The following is a 9143-nucleotide window of genomic DNA, read 5'->3' as shown; positions in this document are numbered from 1 at the left end:
CGAAAATGTTGCGCCGGGACCCGCGCAGGACAAACCGTACACCGGATCGAAAAAGTCGAAACATGGTATATGCTCGGAATATTACAATTAGGTTAGGAAGGAGTTCTCGGAAGAGTTTTGGGTTCCAAAACGTAACAACGGATGACGTCAGTTGGTTTTCGTTTTTATAAAATAAATTTTAAATACCCGGAAAAAGATTTTATAAATTTATATGATTCTTATAAATGTATAAATCAACATAAAAATAATTAGGAAGATATGACAATTATCTATATTTTATTTTGAACATATAAAAATTAAAATACTCAATTAATAATATTTTTAAACATCCAAACACGTTTAACACTTAACAATTAATTCACATAATAGATACTGAACACATATATTAATTATTTATTAGCAAAAATAATTACACGACATATGCCGGATATTACATCCTTCCCCCTTAAAAGGATTCTGTCCTCAGAATCTCCTAAGAAAACAAATGAGGGTACTATTCTCTCATATCACTTTCTAACTCCCTGTTTGACTCTTCAACCTTTGGGTTTCTCCATAACACTCTTACCGGCTTTACCACTTTATTTCTCAATACCTTCTCTCTTTCTTCTAAAATCTCTATCGGACTCTCTACATATGACAAATCTGCCTGAAGCTCTATTGGCTCATATTCTATTACATGCCTGGAGTCTGGATTATACTTCTTAAGCATCGATACGTGAAAAAACATTGTGAATGTGCTCCATGTGCGGAGGTAACGCCAATTCGTAAGCTACTTTGCCAACGCGCTTTAGAATCTCAAAAGGTCCGGCATATCTTCGGCTCAGCTTTCCTTTCTTTCCAAACCTCGTTAGTCCCTTCCACGGTGATACTTTCAGTAATACCAAGCTTCCTTCTTCGAATTCCATATCTTTCGTGGACTGGTCTACATATTTCCTTTGACGGTTCTGTGCGGCTATCAATCTCTTTTGGATATAAAAACTCATATTTGATCATAAAATTTGTCTTTCTTTAATCTTTATCATTTTCTATGCGTACCGGGTCACATTCAGCCTGACGGCCCGACGCTCAGCGTTCCAATTACGCTTCTCATTATCATTATCGACCGACACGTCACTAGGATGAAATACTTTACTTAAACCTTCATTTCACACAATCACTCATATTTTATATTCTTTAAATCATTATTAGGACGGGTTCCGTTCTACCTGACGACCCGACAACACAGCTTAACTCCTAAGCTGACTCTTTAAATTGGAACGTTTTTATTTACGCTTCTATATTCTAATATACAGCAAAGACAATTAATCAACACTTTATCATATTATTATAATCACATCACATAAAGCATACTTTATTGACTTAATTATGTTGCAAAATTCTCAGTCATCATAGTGATCTCCCTCACTATTTTCTTTTTTGCTGGAGAATCAGTAATTGTCACTGGTGCATCAGTAATTTGGCTAGTCCACTAATCAGTACTAGTAGTTGCACCATGTGTCTCCTCAGTAATTTCTTTCTTGAGCTGCATCAGACTTTAAGCAATGTAGGTTTTGACCAATTTCTTCTTCTTGATCCTTAGTCTCGGGCTTGAACTAGTTTGAACAGCATCACAGCCCTCATCAGTTGATAATACAACTGGACTCTAAGTAGAATCATGATTTAACTTCTTGAATTTAGATGATAAGGTAGCATTGTCCTCATTATCTGATTCTGACTCAACAAGTACAAGCTTTCTATTAACAAGTTCGGAAGGCCTAAAAGAATGAGAAGCTTGTACTGAACCCCTTTTATGTGCTACATCAACATTTGCAATACTTACTCTTTGACCATAAGGCCTAGCAGACTCGCAATAATATCTTGTAGGTTTTCAATTGAAACAATAATCCTAGCATCATCTTTTGCTGGTTTCTTCCTTTTTACAACAGGCGACTTTTGAGAGGCACCTGGGGTGGATTGTGTTTGAGGAAGTATTTAGGTTGCAGTGCTGGGGTTAGCTACAGGTGGGTTACCAACTCTTATTTCCTGTAGCTTAGCACTTTGTTGGTTAGGTAAACCATAAGTCGGAGGAAGCCTTGCTATTAGCAGGTCCCTGGCAATCATTGTCAACCTTAAAGGAGCTAGAGCAATCTATTCTAAATCTTTAAAAATAAGATTAGAGAAAGCTCTCTTGGTGATCTTAAAAACTGACACAATTTGGTTAATAAGGATTGGGGTATTAGGGAAATAGACATTAAAAATTAACTGACAAAATCTAGCATAATATACTATATTCCTATTAGATTTTAATCTATCCCCTATAAATTTTAAAATAACTCTACCAAAATTATAATTTGCACCATGAATTAGAGAGTACCTAGTTTGCTGTGTCATGATTGGAAGGGCATCAAAGTTGGTGCATTTGTTGTTGAATGCCCTTGTGATACGATCAAATAAGAACCATTCCTTCCTTAGCCCATTCTTTTTTAGTTGGACAAGATTCTTCATTTCTTTTTTATAGCCAATCTGAGTGAAAAATCTTCTCATCTCAGCATCTCCAACAAATGTTGTATAAGAATTGTGAGCAGGAAGATGAATAGCATCTCTAACAGTGTGAGGGGTTACAACCCTCTGCTTGGCTTCAAACTCAAAAATGATACTTGGAGTGCCTGCTTCACCTCCATCATCATACAGACCAATACTCCATAGAGCAAGAACCTGATCTCCAGAAACAGTTATTGGAGCTTTCAGAGCATACCTAACTTCACTCGCCCTTAAGAAATCTTGATATATATGAAAATCAAGATTTATCCCATTGTTGTCCAGGATAGCAATACAGTTGTTTGTGACTAACTTGGCCCCATCATATTTGAAGGGTGTAGAAGTATCAAATGAAGACATGATTTCTTAGTAAGTAATTTACTCAAACACAAATTAGAGTTTCAGAGTGTAAGCTCAAAAGGAAAAGAGAGTCAGAGAGTAAAAAGATAATCATAAAGTGATAAAGTGATAATTAGAATCAAAAATTGATTTTGTTTAACACTCTACTACTCAGAAACGTTTCACCTTAATGGGACACGTGGCATGATATGATTGATTGTACAGTAATCATTACATGTAATTATGATAGTTAATACGTGCGCAGTTGTTAGGACGTTAACACGCGCTAATAATACACACAAGTATACGCATTCACAAGTAATATAGAATTAATTCTAGTTCTTTCCCACAGAGACTCTTTAAGTTAAGTTCAATTTATGCGCTCATGCAACAATGTTATGGTTATCGTTCAATGCTAAGACGAGTAACAATTTGAGATGGTTTATAACTAAGATTATTAACTAACATGCAATTAACTAAGAGGTTAAAAGGTTGATTTACTTATATAACACAAACATGGGATTCTAACTTCATTACTACTTCATTCAATAGCCTTTTTGCTCTTAACCTTAACATGCAATGGTAATGAGACTAATCAGATAACACGAAACTAGTAAACGCCAACTTTCGTTGTACGAATACCCTACTACCAGACATCCACAAAAGAGATAAAAGTCCAGAAATTAATCTTCTATTCAAAACAGGATTCTGAAATCCCGACCTAGCGCGGCCGCGCGCTTCACCAGCGTGGGCGCTCTGTCCATTCACCTTGAACGCTTGGCCAGGATCATTATCAAAAATCTCCACTCTTCCATGTGGAAACTCAGTTTTGATAATAAACGGCCCTGACCACCTCGACTTCAACTTTCTAGGAAAAAGACAGAGACGACAGTTGAACAGAAGAACTTGTTACCCCGGCATAAATGATTTAATCACTAGACCTCTATCGTGCCACCTCTTAACTTTCTCCTTATACATTTTGTTTTTGTTGTTCTCAGAAGCTAGCCGAAACTCGTCGAGTTCATTCAATTGAAGCATCCTTTTCTTTCCAGCTGCATCCATATCAAGGTTCAACTTCTTCAAATCCCAATAAGCTTTATGCTCGAGCTCCACAGGCAAATGACATCCTTTACCATAAACAAACTAAAACGGAGACATGTCTAGCAGAGTCTGGTATATTGTGCGATACGCCCAAACAACTTCATCTAGCTTCAAAGATCAATCCATCATTGACGGACATACAACTTTCTCTAGAATATGCTTGATCTCTCTGTAAGATACCTTAGCTTGACCATTAATTTGCGGATGGTAGGATGTAGCAATACGATGATTCACATTATATCGCTGCATCATAGCAGTGAACTTGTAATTGCATAAATGCGATCCCTCGTCACTGATTATGACTCTTGGAGTCCCAAATCTTATGAATATCTGCTTATATAGAAAATTTAGCACTACCTTCGTATTATTCGTCGGCAAAGCCTTGACTTCCACCCATTTCGAGACATAATCAACTGCCAAAAAGATATACTGATTATTGTAAGATGAGACAAATGGCCCCATGAAGTCAATTCCCCAAACGTCGAAGACTTCAACCTCAAGAAGCACATTAAGAGGCATCTCATCCCTCTTGGATATATTACCCACACGCTGACAGCGATCATACTTCAAAAAGAACCGATGCACATCCTTAAACAATGTAGGCTAGAAGAATCCCGCTTGAACGATATGAGCTATTGTCTTCTCTCCACCATAATGGCCTCCATAAACAGTCGAATGACAGTCTCGAAAGATATCCTCCGTCTCGTTGTACGGAATATATCTCCTGATGATTTGGTCATCGCCTTGCCTAAACAGAAATGGTTTATCCCACATGTACCACTTCACCTCATGAAAAAACTTCTTCCTTAGAGCAAAAGACAAATTTGGAGGCATAATATTTCTCACAAGGTAGTTCACAATGTCTGCGAACCACGGTTCTTCCTCTTGCACCCCAAACAACTGTTCATCAGGAAAATACTCATTTATCAATGTCTTATCCTGTGAAGTCGTACTAGGATCTTTTAAATGAGAGAGATGATCAGCGACTCGATTCTCAGTACCTTTCATGTCCTTAATCTCTAACTCAAATTCCTGAAGTAAAAGAACCCATTGAATCAATCTAGGCTTCCAGTCCTTCTTCGAGACGAGATAGCGAATTGCAGTGTGATCAGTAGTAGTATAGTTCAGTTGAGCACCATTGAGGGTCTTACTAGCATAGTAGACCACACAAAATATGTTGTCCTTCCTCTGCCCAAGAACTGCTCCAACTGCATAGTCACTTGCATCGCACATCATCTCAAAAGGTTCATTCCAATCAGGTACAGTTATGACAGGTGCTATGATTAAACTCTTCTTTAAGACCTCAAAAGCATCTCTATACTCGTCATCAAACTTAAAAGGAACATCGTTCTCTAGAAAATTGCACAAAAGTTTAGAGAGTTTAGAGAAATCCTTGATGAACCGTCTATAGAAACCCGCATGACCAAGAAAACTGTGGACTCCCTTAACAGAAATTGGTGGAGGAAGGTTTTCAATGACCCCCACCTTGGCTTTGTCCACCTCAAGACCTTTACTAGAGACCTTGTGCCCAAGAATAATGCCATGTCGCACCATAAAGTGACATTTCTCCCAGTTGAGAACCAGATTGGTCTCAACACACCTTTTAAGAACCGCGCCAAGATTCTGCAAGCACTCGTCGAAAGAATCACAGAACACAGAGAAATTATCCATAAACACCTCCATATTCTGACCAATCATGTCAGAGAAGATAGCCATCATACATCTCTGAAATGTGGCAGTGCACCATACAACACAAAGGAAACTCTTCTAAAGGAAAAAGTACCAAACAGACAAGTAAAGGTAGTCTTTTCCTGATCTTCTGGAGCGACGCAAATATGATTATAACCCGAATAACCATCCAGAAGATAATAGTACTCATGCCCAACCAACCTGTCAAGCATCTGATCAATAAAAGGAAGAGGGAAGTGATCCTTCCTTGTGACTTTGTTTAGCTTCCTATAATCCATACAAACTCTCCACCCCATGATTGTTCGAGTAGCAATGAGCTCATTCTTCTCATTAGCAACAACTGTGATGCCTTCTTTCTTGGCACACACTGAACTGGACTCACCCAAGAACTGTCAGAGATAGGGTAGATGATCCCTGCATCTAGCCACTTAAGAATTTCCTTCTTCATAACTTCTTTCATAATCGGATTAAGCCTTCTCTGCTGCTCGACCATCGGCTAGCTACCCTCCTCTAGCAGAATTTTATGCATGCAATAAGAAGGGCTGATTCCCTTGATATCTACTATAGTCCATCAAATTTCCGATTTGAACTCTCTCAGAATTCTTAAAAGCTTTTCCTCCTCACTACCTGAAAGGTCAGATGTAATAATAACAGGCAAGGTAGATACATCACCTAAAAAAACATACCTTAAATGTTCTGGCAATGGTTTAAACTCGAGTGTAGGAGCTTCCTCAATAGATGGCTTGAGGTGCTTTAGAGATTTTTTCAGCTCCTCCAATCCAAGAGATTCAAAAGGCATATGTAGCCTTCTCTTCCAAGGAGAAGCATTCAAATATTGCAACTGCTCATCACCTTCACCATCTTCGCTATCTGAATTCTCTAATGAAGCCTTCTCTAAGGCATCAGACCTTAGCATTTGATCAAGTTCTGAAGTAACCACAGAATCGACTAACTAAATTTTTAAGAACTCCTCATTCTCAGAAGGGAATTTCATGGCATTGAACACATTAAAAGTCAAATCCTGATCCAATACTCACATAGTGAGCTCACCCTTCTGCACATCAATCAAGGTTCAGCGAGTAACCAAGAATGGTCTTCCCAAGATTATGGGAATCTTCTTATCCTCCTCAAAATCAAGAATTACAAAGTTCGCAGGAAAGATGAGTTTGTCCACCTTGACCAAGACCATAATGCCTCGTGGATATGTAATAGAACAATCAGCCAACTGTAAGGTCATATAAGTAGGCTTTGGATCAGGTAAGTCAACTTCTTGAAGATAGACAAAGGCATCAAATTGATGCTAGCCCCCAAGTCACATAAGCATTTGTCAAATGACACTTTTCCAATGGTACAAGGAATAGTGAAGCTTCCAGGATCTTTAAGTTTCGGAGGCAACTTCTGTTGCAGCACAACACTGCATTCCCCCGTGAGAGCAACTGTCTCTATTTCATCAAGCTTCACTTTCCGAGAGAGAATACCTTTCATAAACTTCGCATAACTAGGCATCTGTTCAAGAGCTTCTGTGAAAGGTATATTGATATGAATTTTCTTGAACACCTCCAGAAACTTCTCAAACTGCTTATCCAACTTTTTTTTTCAGCAGCCTCTTAGGAAAATGAGGTGGAGAATAGATCTATTTCTCCCTTGTATTACCCTCAGGAGGAGTGTGTTCCACAATAGTCTTCCTTGGTTCCACTTCTGCTTCCTTCTGCACTTTTTCCTCAGCCACAGATTCATCTTCCAAAACTTGAGATTTTTTGGGATTTACAACCTTCCCAGACCTCAATGTAATTGCCTTAACCTGCTATTTTCCTTCCTTCTTGCCTGGCACTTCGGTGTCACTTGGAAATGTACCAGGTTGTCGATTCAGCAAGGCATTGACAATCTGCCCAATTTAATTATCCAGGGTCTTAATAGAAACCACTTGGCTCTTGCACATGAGCCTTAACTCCTCCAATTCAGATTTTTCATTAGACTGTGGTCGCTGTTGAAGTTGGAGTTGTTGTCTTGGTGCATATTACGGTTGTTGAAAACCAGGAGGGTTGTATGGCTTTGCTCCATACTGCTAATAAGGCTGCTGCATCGCATTCTGAATATTACTCCAGCTGAAGTTAGGATGATTGCGATTGTTGGGATGATACGTGGCTGGAACAGGCTGCTGCGACCTCTGAAAGTTGCTCAGAAACTGAGTTGATTCTCTAGAAATAGCACACTGCTCCGTCTTATGCGCACCAGCACAAAGCTCACAAACACTAGTGATTTGATTCACTCCATAATTAGCCAAAGAATCCACGTTCATCATCAAAACCTTAAGCTGAGTAGCTATAACAGTAGCTACATCCATCTCCAGAATTCCTGCTACCTTGCCCTGAGGTAGTCTCTGAGTTGGGTTCTGGTATTCATTAGCGGCCATCAGTTCAATCAACTCATAAGCTTCATTGTAGCTCTTAGCCCATAAGGATCCTCCTGATGCTGCATCAAGCATGGGTCGAGAAGTTGCACCCAACCCATTTTAGAAACAGTTAATGATCATCCAGTCAGGCATCCCATAGTGAGGACACTTTCGAAGCATCTCCTTGTATCGCTCCCAAGCCTCAAACAAAGACTCTCCAGACTACTGCACAAATTGAGTAAGAGCATTCCTGATTGCAGCTGTCTTCGCCATAGAAAAGAACTTTGTAAGGAACTTTTGAGCAAGATCTTCCCATTTGGTGATAGAGCCTGGTGGTAAAGAATGCAACCAACACTTAGCTTTATCCCGCAGAGAGAATGGGAAAAGCCTTAGCTTAATAGCATCTTCACACACATTGTTGAATTTGAAAGTGTCGCAGATCTCTATGAAATCTCTAATATGCATGTTGGGGTCTTCTTTCGGAAAACCCCCAAACTGAACTGAGTTCTACACCATCTGAATCGTGTTATCTTTTATTTCAAAAGTGTTAGCAGCGATGGCTGGTCGGACAATGCTAGACTGAATATCATTAATCTTCTGCTAAGAGTAATCCATTAAAGCCTTCGTATTCGCTTCTGTTTCTCCCATTGCAATAAGAGCTTCTTCTTCAACTTTCTCCTCAACAAGAACTTCTTCCTCTACTAAAACTTCTTCATCCACTATATCCAGTGTTCTCTTTCGAGATCGAGAACGCGTTTGCATAATCGCTCTCTAGAGTACCTAAAAAAGCAACAAGTAAACACGTACGTAAAATATTCGAGTCAATGAACTTTAACGAACACTGATGGTCAAGCACATAACCTAAAAATTAACACCAGTCCCCATCAACGGCGCCAAAAACTTGTTAGGACGTTAACACGCGCTAATAATACACGTATGTATACGCGTTCACAAATAATATAGAATTATTTCTAGTTCGTTCCCACAGAGACTCTTTAAGTTAAGTTCAATTTATGCGCTCATGAAACAATGTTATAGTTATCGTTCAATGCCAAGATGAGTAACAATTTGAGATGGTTTATAACTAAGATTATTAACTAACATG

The 9143-nt window shown here is 38.9% G+C and overlaps 1 non-coding gene across 1 annotated transcript; it reads left to right on the top strand.

The window, feature by feature from the left end:
- Nucleotides 1-8189: 8189 nt before the first annotated feature.
- LOC141722209 (small nucleolar RNA R71) lies at nt 8190-8296 on the top strand. The gene has a single exon (XR_012575231.1). It is a non-coding gene; the product is annotated as a small nucleolar RNA R71 (small nucleolar RNA).
- The last annotated feature ends 847 nt before the right edge of the window (nt 8297-9143 follow it).

Source organism: Apium graveolens, chromosome 4 (assembly GCF_009905375.1).
Source record: "Apium graveolens cultivar Ventura chromosome 4, ASM990537v1, whole genome shotgun sequence".
NCBI lineage: Eukaryota > Viridiplantae > Streptophyta > Magnoliopsida > Apiales > Apiaceae > Apium > Apium graveolens.
The sequence above is the reverse complement of the archived record's forward strand: the minus strand, read 5'-3'. Positions and strand labels throughout refer to the sequence as shown.